The sequence below is a fragment of the Euprymna scolopes genome, chromosome 24, assembly GCF_053919585.1.
Source record: "Euprymna scolopes isolate OS-2025 chromosome 24, ASM5391958v1, whole genome shotgun sequence".
NCBI lineage: Eukaryota > Metazoa > Mollusca > Cephalopoda > Sepiida > Sepiolidae > Euprymna > Euprymna scolopes.
Genome location: NC_136505.1, coordinates 83387014 through 83402378, shown reverse-complemented (window position 1 = coordinate 83402378; position 15365 = coordinate 83387014). Strand labels below are relative to the sequence as shown.

Sequence of the window (15365 nt, the reverse complement as noted above, 5' to 3'; positions counted from 1 at the left end):
TTTAATGTGACCATACTTCTTTATACTGTTGAGATTAATATACTTTCCTGAAGTAATCAGATCTACGCACAATTTTCTATTGAAAAGTTTGGCACAAGACCGAGAAAGGAAGTAATCATGACGAACTAATGCAACTTATGTTAACCTAGCTATTTGCTACCTTCTCTCACTAAAACACCATATTTATATAATAGATCCTTCGCTGTATAAATCCTTTTTCAATCACCTTAAGAAATCATACCGTGGCTAACCTACTTAAAATCCATATTTTTGCTAATATATAATGGAGTGAGGGGGGGGGATAATAAAAATTCTATTTCAAGGTAAACATAAAATCCATATTTTTGCTAATATATAATGGAGTGAGGGGGGATAATAAAAATTTAATTTCAAGGTAAACATAAAATCCATATTTTTGCTAATATATAATGGAGTGAGGGGGGATAATAAAAATTTAATTTCAAGGTAAACATAAAATCCATATTTTTGCTAATATATAATGGAGTGAGGGGGGGGGAGATAATAAAAATTCTATTTCAAGGTAAACATAAAATCCATATTTTTGCTAATATATAATGGAGTGAGGAGGGATAATAAAAATTCTATTTCAAGGTAAACATAAAATCCATATTTTTGCAATATATAATGGAGTAATGGAGTGAGGGGGGAGATAATAAAAATTCTATTTCAAGGTAAACATAAAATCCATATTTTTGCTAACATATAATGGAGTGAGGGGGGATAATAAAAATTCTATTTCAAGGTAAACATAAAATCCATATTTTTGCAATATATAATGGAGTCAGGGGGGGGATAATAAAAATTCTATTTCAAGGTAAACATAAAATCCATATTTTTGCTAATATATAATGGAGTGAGGGAGGGGGATAATAAAAATTTCATTTCAAGGTAAACATAAAATCCATATTTTTGCTAATATATAATGGAGTAATGGAGTGGGGGGGGGAGATAATAAAAATTCTATTTCAAGGTAAACATAAAATCCATATTTTTGCTAATATATAATGGAGTGAGGGGGGATAATAAAAATTCTATTTCAAGGTAAACATAAAATCCATATTTTTGCTAATATATAATGGAGTGAGGGGGGAGATAATAAAAATTCTATTTCAAGGTAAACATAAAATCCATATTTTTGCTAATATATACTGGAGTGAGGGAGGGGATAATAAAAATTCTATTTCAAGGTAAACATAAAATCCATATTTTTGCTAATATATAATGGAGTGAGGGGGGGGGGGGGAGATAATAAAAATTCTATTTCAAGGTAAAGATAAAATCCATATTTTTGCTAATATATAATGGAGTGAGGGGGGTAATAAAAATTTCATTTCAAGGTAAACATAAAATCCATATTTTTGCTAATATATTATGGAGTGGGGGGATATTAAAAATTCTATTTCAAGGTAAACATAAAATCCATATTACTGCTAATATATAATGGAGCGAGGGGGGGATAATAAAAATTCTATGTCAAGGTAAATATAAAATCCATATTTTTGCTAATATATAATGGAGTGAGGGGGGGGGATAATAAAAATTCTATTTCCAGGTACAAATCAAATCCATATTTTTGCTAATATATAATGGAGTGAGGGGGGGAGATAATAAAAATTCTATTTAAAGGTAAACATAAAATCCATATTTTTGCTAATATATAATGGAGTGAGGGGGGGGGATAATAAAAATTCTATTTCAAGGTAAACATAAAATCCATATTTTTGCTAATATATAATGGAGTGAGGGGGGGAGATAATAAAAATTTCATTTCAAGGTAAACATAACATCCATATTTTTGCTAATATATAATGGAGTGAGGGGGTAGATAATAAACATTCTATTTCAAGGTAAACATAAAATCCATATTTTTCCTAATATATAATGGAGTGAGGGGGGTTGGTAATAAAAATTTCATTTCAAGGTAAACATAAAATCCATATTTTTGCTAATATATAATGGAGTGAGGGGGGAGATAATAAAAATTTCATTTCAAGGTAAACATAAAATCCATATTTTTGTTAATATATAATGGAGTAAGGGGGGGGAGATAATAAAAATTTCATTTCAAGGTAAACATAAAATCCATATTTTTGCTAATATATAATGGAGCGAGGGGGGATAATAAAAATTCTATTTCAAGGTAAACATAAAATCCATATTTTTGCTAATATATAATGGAGTGAGGGGGAGAGATAATAAACATTTCATTTCAAGGTAAACATAAAATCCATATTTTTGTTAATATATAATGGAGTGAGGGGGGGATAATAAAAATTTCATTTCAAGGTAAACATAAAATCCATATTTTTGTTAATATATAATGGAGTGAGGGGGTTGAGATAATAAAAATTTCATTTCAAGGTAAACATAAAATCCATATTTTTGCAAATATATAATTGAGTGAGGGGGGGATAATAAAAATTCTATTTCAAGGTAAACATAAAATCCATATTTTTGCTAATATATAATGGAGTGAGGAGGGGAGATAATAAAAATTTCATTTCAAGGTAAACATAAAATCCATATTTTTGCTAATATATAATGGAGTGAGGAGGGAGATAATAAAAATTCTATTTCAAGGTAAACATAAAATCCATATTTTTGCTAATATATAATGGAGCGAGGGGGGTTGGTAATAAAAATTTCATTTCAAGGTAAACATAAAATCCATATTTTTGCTAATATATAATGGAGTGAGGGGGGAGATAATAAAAATTTCATTTCAAGGTAAACATAAAATCCATATTTTTGTTAATATATAATGGAGTGAGGGGGGGGGGATAATAAAAATTTCATTTCAAGGTAAACATAAAATCCATATTTTTGTTAATATATAATGGAGTGAGGGGGTGGAGATAATAAAAATTTCATTTCAAGGTAAACATAAAATCCATATTTTTGCAAATATATAATTGAATGAGGGGGGGATAATAAAAATTCTATTTCAAGGTAAACATAAAATCCATATTTTTGCTAATACATAATCGAGTGAGGGGGGAGATAATAAAAATTCTATTTCAAGGTAAACATAAAATCCATATTTTTGCTAATATATAATGGAGTGAGGAGGGGGGATAATAAAAATTCTATTTCAAGGTAAACATAAAATCCTTATTTTTCCTAATATATAATGGAGTGAGGGGGGGATAATAAAAATTCTATTTCAAGGTAAACATAAATCCATATTTTTGCTAATATATAATGGAGTGAGGGGGGATAATAAAAATTCTATTTCAAGGTAAACATAAAATCCATATTACTGCTAATATATAATGGAGCGAGGGGGGATAATAAAAATTCTATTTCAAGGTAAACATAAAATCCATATTTTTGCTAATATATAATAGAGTGAGGGGGGGAGATAATAAAAATTCTATTTCAAGGTAAACATAAAATCCATATTTTTGCTAATATATAATGGAGTGAGGGGGATAACAAAAATTTCATTTCAAGGTAAACATAAAATCCATATTTTTGCTAATATATAATGGAGTGAGGGGGGGGGATAATAAAAATTTCATTTCAAGGTAAACATAAAATCCATATTTTTGCTAATATATAATGGAGTGAGGGGGGATAACAAAAATTTCATTTCAAGGTAAACATAAAATCCATATTTTTGCTAATATATAATGGAGTGAGGGGGGGGGATAATAAAAATTTCATTTCTAGGTAAACATAAAATCCATATTTTTGCTAATATATAATGGAGTGAGGGGGGATAATAAAAATTTCATTTCAAGGTAAACATAAAATCCATATTTTTGTTTATATATAATGGAGTAATGGAGTGAGGGGGGATAATAAAAATTTCATTTCAAGGTAAACATTAAATCCATATTTTTGCTAATATATAATGGAGTAATGGAGTGAGGGGGGATAATAAAAATTCTATTTCAAGATAACCATAAAATCCATATTTTTGCTAATATATAATGGAGTGAGGGGGAGATAATAAAAATTTCATTTCAAGGTAAACATAAAATCCATATTTTTGCTAATATATAATGGAGTGAGGGGGGATAACAAAAATTTCATTTCAAGGTAAACATAAAATCCATATTTTAGCTAATATATAATGGAGTGAGAGAGGGGGATAATAAAAATTCTATTTCAAGGTAAACATAAAATCCATATTTTTGCTAATATATAATGGAGTGAGGGGGGGATAATAAAAATTTCATTTCAAGGTAAACATAAAATCCATATTTTTGCTAATATATAATGGAGTAATGGAGTGAGGGGGGGATAATAAAAATTCTATTTCAAGGTAAACATAAAATCCATATTTTTGCTAATATATAATGGAGTGAGGGAGGGGGATAATAAAAATTCTATTTCAAGGTAAACATAAAACTCATATTTTTGCTAATATATAATGGAGTGAGGGGGGTTGGTAATAAAAATTTCATTTCAAGGTAAACATAAAATCCATATTTTTGCTAATATATAATGGAGCGAGGGGGGATAATAAAAATTCTATTTCAAGGTAAACATAAAATCCATATTTTTGCTAATATATAATGGAGTGAGGGGGAGAGATTATAAAAATTTCATTTCAAGGTAAACATAAAATCCATATTTTTGTTAATATATAATGGAGTGAGGGGGGGGGATAATAAAAATTTCATTTCAAGGTAAACATAAAATCCATATTTTTGTTAATATATAATGGAGTGAGGGGGTGGAGATAATAAAAATTTCATTTCAAGGTAAACATAAAATCCATATTTTTGCAAATATATAATTGAATGAGGGGGGGATAATAAAAATTCTATTTCAAGGTAAACATAAAATCCATATTTTTGCTAATACATAATCGAGTGAGGGGGGAGATAATAAAAATTCTATTTCAAGGTAAACATAAAATCCATATTTTTGCTAATATATAATGGAGTGAGGAGGGGGGATAATAAAAATTCTATTTCAAGGTAAACATAAAATCCTTATTTTTCCTAATATATAATGGAGTGAGGGGGGGATAATAAAAATTCTATTTCAAGGTAAACATAAATCCATATTTTTGCTAATATATAATGGAGTGAGGGGGGATAATAAAAATTCTATTTCAAGGTAAACATAAAATCCATATTACTGCTAATATATAATGGAGCGAGGGGGGGATAATAAAAATTCTATTTCAAGGTAAACATAAAATCCATATTTTTGCTAATATATAATGGAGCGAGGGGGAGATAATAAAAATTCTATTTCAAGGTAAACATAAAATCCATATTACTGCTAATATATAATGGAGCGAGGGGGGGATAATAAAAATTCTATTTCAAGGTAAACATAAAATCCATATTTTTGCTAATATATAATGGAGCGAGGGGGAGATAATAAAAATTCTATTTCAAGGTAAACATAAAATCCATATTTTTGCTAATATATAATGGAGTGAGGGGGATAACAAAAATTTCATTTCAAGGTAAACATAAAATCCATATTTTTGCTAATATATAATGGAGTGAGGGGGGGATAATAAAAATTTCATTTCAAGGTAAACATAAAATCCATATTTTTGCTAATATATAATGGAGTGAGGGGGGATAACAAAAATTTCATTTCAAGGTAAACATAAAATCCATATTTTTGCTAATATATAATGGAGTGAGGGGGGGGATAATAAAAATTTCATTTCAAGGTAAACATAAAATCCATATTTTTGCTAATATATAATGGAGTGAGGGGGGATAATAAAAATTTCATTTCAAGGTAAACATAAAATCCATATTTTTGCTTATATATAATGGAGTAATGGAGTCAGGGGGGATAATAAAAATTTCATTTCAAGGTAAACATAAAATCCATATTTTTGCTAATATATAATGGAGTAATGGAGTGAGGGGGGATAATAAAAATTTCATTTCAAGGTAAACATTAAATCCATATTTTTGCTAATATATAATGGAGTAATGGAGTGAGGGGGGATAATAAAAATTCTATTTCAAGATAAACATAAAATCCATATTTTTGCTAATATATAATGGAGTGAGGGGGAGATAATAAAAATTTCATTTCAAGGTAAACATAAAATCCATATTTTTGCTAATATATAATGGAGTGAGGGGGGATAACAAAAATTTCATTTCAAGGTAAACATAAAATCCATATTTTAGCTAATATATAATGGAGTGAGAGAGGGGGATAATAAAAATTCTATTTCAAGGTAAACATAAAATCCATATTTTAGCTAATATATAATGGAGTGAGGGGGGGATAATAAAAATTTCATTTCAAGGTAAACATAAAATCCATATTTTTGCTAATATATAATGGAGTAATGGAGTGAGGGGGGATAATAAAAATTCTATTTCAAGGTAAACATAAAATCCATATTTTTGCTAATATATAATAGAGTGAGGGAGGGGAATAATAAAAATTCTATTTCAAGGTAAACATAAAATCCATATTTTTGCTAATATATAATGGAGTGAGGGGGGGATAATAAAAATTTCATTTCAAGGTAAACACAAAATATATAAAGAAAAACAAGTACTGTAGACTCGAAACCAAAAATTAAAAATTGTCAGTTTAATAGTATTTCTCTTTCTTGGACTGAAAACAAAACAGATATTACACTTTGATTATAGTTATAAGGCCAGATTCATTTACCTGCCTAACACCAACCAAAATTAGACGCGCATCAGATTAAAATGTGAATCTAGCGCCCCTGAAAAAGAAGACACTGTCCCAACTGCAAAAATCGCTAAAATTTACTTTAATTTTTTTTTTATTTACTTTTATTCACTCCAAGAAGACATATTGCCACTTGGATATAAGAAGCTGTTATTTAGGATCATGTTTACACGGGACTATGTGGGGAGTTGAGCAGCGAGATCTGTTTGCATTACATTTAAATTTCTGCGTGTTAGTACAGTCATAGAAGGAGAAAACAGGTTGGGAATTCTAAAGTCTACAGTCCGAGGAAAGAAACTATTAAAGAAGAAGGCTTTCTGGCATTTAAGAACCTGAATAGTGAAGAGGTGGGATTTTGCTGCTTGACGGGTTAGTATGTCGAGGGGGGACAAGTGCTATGAGTTCATCAGAGCACATTCCATTAAAGTACTTGTAAAAGAGGCACAGGAATGCAACATTGCAGCGATAGGACAGGAGTTGGGGGTTAATTGATAGTGAGGGGTCTATTGGATTGGAGACTTTTTTTGGCGTGAGTAATCACTAAAATATCATATTTATTCTTTAGGTTACATTCTTTAAAAAAAGCTTCAAGGCCAGATAAAATCATGATTTGCATTTTATATTTCGCATGTCATTATTCACTGTTAAAGCTCATATGTTCATTCATGTGTGAAGCAGTTCATGTCAAGTTGACAAATAAACAGACGTTGAAATCATTCACAAGAGATTATTGTGTTTGTTCCACAGATCACGTGAGAGTCGCTATGTGAATTTTTTAATCTTTCTATTTTTAAATTCACTCAAAATAATGCAAATATGCAAGTAATTTATGATGCAGGTTTGTTTAAATCCCTAATGTGTTAGCATTATGTGAGAAAATAAACAAAAGAAAGACTAGAAACGTCTCTCACAGAAAAGTTGCTGCTCTTTTTGTAGTGACTGAATCGAGATGTGATTCCAACAATGCTAAAAGTGACTATTTGAATAGCCACCCTCTTTTTACTCGACTTCATTCAGATATGCTCTCCTCTTCACTTACAAAAGCAAGTTGGAGTTTTCACAGGAAAGTGTTAACTCAATATTTTTCAACCAATAAAAATCGTTTTAAACACCAAATCTAACAGACTTGTGCAAACTTAGAAACTCTTATAACAAAAGGAAATAATCAGAGTTCTTCAGACATCAAACCCAGCACATTTTAAATGACGCAAGAACACTTCAAACACTCAGACATACAAGTTTCATCACTTTGCACATATCTACACATGCAGTAAAAAAAAAACTGAACCAAAACACACACAGTGCCACGCTGCCTAATACTCACATTGTCTATTACTCACACATTCATATTCACATTAATAAATATATGTAGGCATACGCAGTCCAACCTCTTGTGTCTGATATTTACTTTTTTTACCAAAACATGAGTTTGTTATAATCTTTCATAAATTAATATTTCTGACTAAAATGATTTTTATCTTCTTGTTAACTTATAAATGTTTTGTTATTTAATAATGTTTGTCTTGATTTTTCAGTTGCAAAATGCTATTATGTTAAATTAGCACTTGCTATCTGGTGACCCTAATGTTCCTCAATGTTTCATTTATTTCCATTTTAATATGCTTCATTTTATTCCTTCGCGTTAACAATCTATAAACGATTCATATTAAATATTGAGGTACCAAAGCAAAGTTGTGAAGATCACTGAGCCAATAAGTCAAACAGGTGACTGCACTGTGAAACAAACTGTCTGAAGCCGTGATCAGTCTACAAATGTTCAAACAATTCAAAGCAACGTTGGGTGCATCATTGCTGCTGATTTTGGATAGTTACCTGTGTACATAACCATCTTCTCACTTTCATTAACTCGTTTTACATGGTTTTAGCTCTGTGATAATATTTTGTCAATATTTTTAACCTTTTTTTTCATGAAAATCGCTTCAGACAAGGCATGACGCCATTTGATGTAAGAAGCTAAGAAGAACTAAAGATGATAAGCGTAAAGACAGAAGATGCTTATTGACCTTAGTTTTGAAAAGAGCAAAGCTATATGTAGGATGAAAACAATCAGCAGGAAAAGAATTCCACAAGCTTGCAGTTCTTGTGAAGAAGCTACTTAAATTGGAAGCTGTATTACAATGAGGTATCAAAACCGAATTTGTGAAGACCACTAGACCAATGAGTCAAACGAACTGAAACAAAGGAAACGGTGACTCAATCAGATAATTCTGAAGAACACATGACATAATAATATTTATAGAAAATACTGAGACTAGAAACACCACGTTTGTGAGAGAGAGTACTAGAGAAGAATGGGTAGAGCCAATCAAATTACAGATACATTTCTGACCTTTATCAAGAATCCTTAAATGACACAGTGAATCATCAACCTAAATATGGCAACAATACTCCATACAATGATTGTAGATTTGTAGAGACAAAGAAAGTGTTTGGAGCGTTAGAGAAAATCGATCTTATGATTAAAATAAATACGACCTCTTATTCACGGTGGTTCTATAAAGAAGGCTTTGCTGAAACTCATAGAAACTGTAACTGGAATGACTTCAACTGAATCATTGGATGATTTTTTTTTTATCAATTAGGATCACTGCACTAATGCACTATGGAATAAGCTGCCACAAGCTGTGGCGATCCTGCAAATGTCTGTACAATTCAAGGCAATGATGGATGCATTGTGACTGCTCATCTTACACCCATGCATGACCCTCTTCTGCTTTACATGGTTCTAGCCCTGTGCCAGTCTTTTGTCAATATTTTGATTTGAAATGAATTGAATAGAAATATGAATGGCTTCATATTCAATATCAACAAACTTTCCTCTCTTCAAGAAAAATTTCCATTAGCAGAAGTTCCCATTTGTGGAACTTATTACTATTAGACTGCTTCTCGGCCACTTTTTTTTTTTTTTACATGGGGGTCACCACTTATCAAGGCCCGAAGGCCACTCAGGGATAAACATTATTGCGTGTACAGTAATCAATGAAATAGTATTGTAGTAATCATTAGTGTTGGAGATTTGATAGAGTGTCTCACTTAAGGGGGCGGTTTGTCAGGAGTTTGTTTATGTTGGACTTGACATCCAAGTTGTAGTCAGGTGGGAAACAGGCAAGCGGCAGAGAGTTCCACTGGCATGCAGTTCTAAGAAAGAAGCTTTGCTCATGGAATCTACGCTGGGATTTAGGCACAGATAAAGAGTGGAGAAAATTATTGACAGTAGTTTCAGCCAGACGGATGTTTCTAGTGAAAGATTGGCGAGGGGGGACGAGAGATTGGAGCTCAGACGAGAACCTGTCATGGAAATAACGATAAAACAAAGACAGGCTTGCAACGTCTCTTCTTTGGGAGAGAGGTTGCAGGGAAGAGAAAAGGGCATCCCCCACTAAGCCACGGTCTATTTTGTACTCTGTCAAGGCAGGATAGGCTGTTTTTAGCAGCTTCTGCCCAGATGTGGCAGCAGTACTCCATCCTTTGACGTACTTGGCTTTTATACAGATAGAGAATTGCATCAGTAGTGAGATATCTTCTGGAGCGGTAGAAGGATCCCACCATTTATCCAGCGACTTTGGCAACAGACCTGATGTACATGTTCCATTTCAGATCAGGAGTAAAGGTCAAACCAAGAAGCTTGTCAAAACATGGAGCCTCCCCAAGACGAGAGCCATCCATCACAATTGATGCCAGATTGGGATCAGAGCGTTGATGATATTAAGATAGAAGCTTGGTTTTGGATGCATTAAAAGTGACCAGCCACCTCTTCCCCCACTGTACCACGCGCTCAAGATCAGAGGAGAGAGAATTAGAGAGAACTTTGTCATTTACGGCCTTTGATGTGTTGCCATAGATGATCGTGTCATCAGCATAGATGTCAACGAATGATTTAAGTATGTGTTTTGGGAGATCATTGATGTAGATCAAGAAGAGAGTTGGGCCCAGGATGGACCCCAGAGGGACTCCAGCATTAATACTGTGGGCTTCTGATTTCTGCCCATCAACCACTACTCTTATGAACCTATCAGAGAGAAATGATTTAATGATTGAGAAAACATTTCCAGTTATACCGTAGCTGGAAATCTTGTGAAGTAGGCCCTTATGCCATACCTTATCGAAGGCCTTCGATATGTCAAGAGCAATTGTCCTGGAAAGGAAGCCTTTGTCAAGAGATTCACTAATCCTATGAGTTTATTCCATTGATCATTTTCAGTGCTCTCATAATATGCTTTATCTTTCAACTGACAATCATTTCATCTCATTAACTCTTATCGAGTAGCTTCTGGCCTTGATAAGTGTTGACTCATTATTAAAAATAAAAATGAACAATTCACCTATCTATTACAAACCTCGTTCATTCCATTCATCAGTTTCAATTTTCTTATAATATTCATCATCATTTAACCACTGTTCTCGAGTGGCTTTCTAGTCTTGATAAGTGGTGACTTCTTAGTAAGAAAACAAAAAAAGGATTTGGAAGACGGGTAACTAGGTCAGGTTGAGTGATCAAAACCAATGAAATGATCTTCGGTGTGAAAGTATTCAAGGTGTTCTAATCGCTACTAAAAAATACAGGTGAGATTTCTTTTTTCCACAGGTGTGGCGCCATCCAGACAACAATATGTGCGAGATAATTCAGTTTCAAATTACTTGAATGACAAGAAGGCCGAACGTGCATAAACTTTCAATGAAAGCAATACTTTTTTTTACTGTAGTCCGTATATATCATGCAAAAGTTTATTTTTAACTTTTAGTGGCGAGAAGGTGGGGCTCATTCTTGGAATTATTTCAGAATTGTTAATCCGATTGAGATGAGAATAGCGATCTTTGTTAGCTTTATAACAACCATGTCATTTCATGGCATTTTCTATCTGTTGTGCTCGGAATGAGGATTGTGTCTTGAATTGTTTAGACTTTGAAAACAATATTTCTGTAGTTTTTTATGGGATGGGGGTATTGTTTTGTTTATTATATATAGCAGAAGCTGAAAGCTTTGTGATATACTGAACATCAAATGATATGACTACGTAAGGCCACCACTATGAGGCACAGGCTCCGTTGGTTGGGGCACGTCCTCAGAATGGATAAGAACAGACTTCCTCAATAAATACTGTACTCAGAGCTAGCTGCAGGAAAAAGACCTAAAACAATACAAAGACCAACTCAAAACGACCCTGAAAAACACTGGATTTGAGATTCTCACCTGGGAAACAACAACCCAAGACCGTTATATATGGAACAGAAAGGAAAAGACTGGTGAATATTAAGAGGTAGGCAAGAAAAAATCAAGCAGAACGGCCCCACCTCCCACCAATCTTCGTTTGCTTCCTCTTCTCATGCAGATTCTATGTTTGCTCGGATTGCTCTGAGAAGCCATCTGCGAGCCAAACACTAAAAGAGGAAATTCTCAGATACGAGAAATCAGCCGACGACTAGCACAGTAACCCAGTATTGCCTGAGAGAATGGACAACAAAATAGATGCATTTAAATGCGTGTATAACATCTTTCTTTCCTCCACACCACCCTCTCTCTCTCTCTCTCTCTCTCTCTCTCTCTCTCTCTCTCCCTTTCTCTAGCAACTGAAAAAATCGTGGGTAAATACTACATAACTAAACTATTTAACCCGTCAAAAAAAGGCAAAAGTTATATGGAATGAGTGCTTTATGTCAACTTGATATTGGAATATGATTAAATCTGTGCTCAGTTCTTAATCAAATACTAATCAGAACAAAGGTCCATACAAAATTTTAGCCAGATCGGTACAGTAGTTTCAGAGAAAAAGTGGAATGGACAGGCAGACAGATAAAGAGAAATATAATATAGGTAAAATAAAAGAAAGGTAAAATTCACTTAAAATGTTCTGCTGCTGTTAAACCTCAAATTAATAATAATGATGATGATGATGATGATGATGATGATGATGATGATGATGATGATGCACAGAACTAGCCCGAGAGCTAAAAGGGATTTGGATGATGAAGAAAAAACCAAGAATACTGAAGCTGCATATCTACAAGTTCTCCATCCCCTCACTCATCCCCTCCCATTGCCCCATCACCGCCCCCCCCAAATGTGATACCAAATAGCTGAGAAGGGTCAAGGAGGATGGAAAGGTCGAGGAGAGAAAACACTAGCCAGTCCTCTGCTAGATGTGTGTAAAGAGAACTGGGACCTTATGGAGGCTGATTGCAACCCAAATTCCATTGAAGACCAATGGTCACTGCCAACGAGAAATCAATAGTGAGTGGCTGGAGCAATAATGCAAATTCATTTGCAATGGTTATCTAAAGAGTACTGGAGATCTGTGGAGGCTTGTTGTCACTCAAAGTCCAGAGAACATCACAAGTTGTTCTCAAACAGAAATCTTTGATAATGGCCTATGTGACTATTTCTAGAGAGTAAATAATAATAATACAGTGCACGGTTAACAATAAAAATAACTGAAATCTTAAGAGAACAAGGCTGATAGCCATTAGTCGTGTGCTCTCATGTAATGAATGAATGCGTGAATGTAGGATTGACATGAAATTCTTAAAGATAAACTAAAATGACCGAAAAATAGGCTGAAATGACTTAAATAAATAAAAAGTAAATGACTTAGAATGACTTTAATGAACTTAAGGATGAATTGAATGACCTTAAGAATGACTTGAATGCTTAAAAAATAACTGGAATCCTTCAAAAACAACTTGAATGATCTGGAGAATGACTTCAATGGCTTTGAGATTGACTGGTTGTAAAATGGGTGATCATTTTACATTAAATTAATACAGAAAAGTGATCCCCCACTTTATATAACAAAGTAGAAACATAAGTACAGCATGTAGTAAGAACAGATACTATACTTTGATCTTGTGCCTAATTTGCTCGGTGGGGGAGCAAATAAATACCCTTTTCTTGGCCTTTTGGCCAAGATCAAAGTGTAGTATCTGTTCCGGCAGATACTGCAAGCTATGACTAGCTATGACTAGCTATGACTAGCAAAGACCAGATGTGGGGGCAACCCCACATGCCTGACCATTAACCAGCTCCCATTTCCCACCTCTCGGGAGCTGGTCCCCTTTTTCCCTTCCCCCTCCCTTCACTCCTCACATTAAAAATCGGCCTTGTGCCTAATTTGCTCGGTGGGGGAGCAAATAAATACCATCTGTTCCGGCAGATACTGCAAGCAAAGACCATATGTGGGGGCAACCCCACATATAAGTTATTGGTCAATGTAGGGGCAACTCTTCATACCAATTGTCACTATCCAGCTTCCCTACTCCCCGGGGAGTTGGTCCCCATTTCCCCTTCACTCCTCACATTAAAAATCGGCCTTGTGCCTAATTTGCTCGGTGGGGGAGCAAATAAATACCATCTGTTCCGGCAAATAAATACCATCTGTTCCGGCAGATACTGCAGGCAAAGACCATATGTGGGGGCAACCCCACATAAAAGATGTTGGTCAATGCTTTCCATGGATAATTGCAAATATTCACAAAATAAAGATTACCGCATATATACGATCCCTCCTATCTTGTTTCTATCTTCATCATTCTTCCTATTACTGTATACATAAAGAATATCTTAAGTTCATTTCTAAGCTAATGTCTTCATGGCAGCTTTTTTCTGGATATATAAATTTGATTTTTTTCTCTTCCAATGAGACTGAAGAGGTTCTTTCTTTTGTCCTTATTAATTTGATGATGTAATAAAGTTTTATTTCACTTTGAATTCTTATCTTTTATTTCTTATATTAATTGCTCCACTTTTCCATGTAGAGTTTTTACTATCTTGATATGTTTCTTTGTTTAAAGAGTAGTTTTACCTTTATCAATTTTATTTGTTAATCTCTCTCTCTCTATATATATATAAGAAACCTGTTTGTCTTTCTGTCTGCCTGAGGAACGATCTCTACCAAACTCCTCTGTCAATTTTTGATCTACAGACTTGAAACTTGATATATAGAGGACATGGAACAACTTTGATTTAGTCTTTAACTGATAAAAACAGCTGCTAAGGAGTAAAAATTGAAAAAATAGAACTTGACAGATGTAAGTCGATTTAAAGTGCTCTTGTACACATACACAAATATACATTTATATGTTAGAGTCGGTTCATATTTAAATATTTCCTATCCATCAGATGATAGCTCAAACAGTAACGATCAAGGCTTGAGTGTTAAATATTTTGGTTTCATTCTAACTGATTTGATTCCAAGTCGGTGTATTTCACGACCAGGCAACGCTGGGCAACCTGCTAGTATATCTATCTATCTATCTATCTATCTATCTATATATATATATATATATATATATATATATATATATATATATGTGTGTGTAAAGTCTGACGAAGTTACTGGATCCTTAATACGATTCGGTAACCGAAACATGTGTAACTAAGCAGATAAAACTAAAACGGTAATAAAAAATAAAACATATATATATATATATATATATATATATATATATATATATAGAGAGAGAGAGAGAGAGAGAGAGAGAGAGAGAGAGAGGGGGGGGGTTCTTAGCAGCTGGTAAAAATTACAAGTTTTCTGGGCAAAGACAAAGAACATAAAAAGAAAACAAGAATAATAAATATTAGTCCTATGGCGGTGATGACTCCTCACTTGGCTAGGGTTATAAATTACGATGTAAAAAAGAGAGTGGGTATACAAGCAGTTAAGTGTCATATTCACTATATATAACTC

General features: G+C 33.2%; 1 pseudogene; it reads left to right on the top strand.

Moving 5' to 3' along the window:
* Window positions 1-13561: 13561 nt before the first annotated feature.
* Window positions 13562-13736, top strand: LOC145247032 (U2 spliceosomal RNA; annotated as a pseudogene).
* The last annotated feature ends 1629 nt before the right edge of the window (window positions 13737-15365 follow it).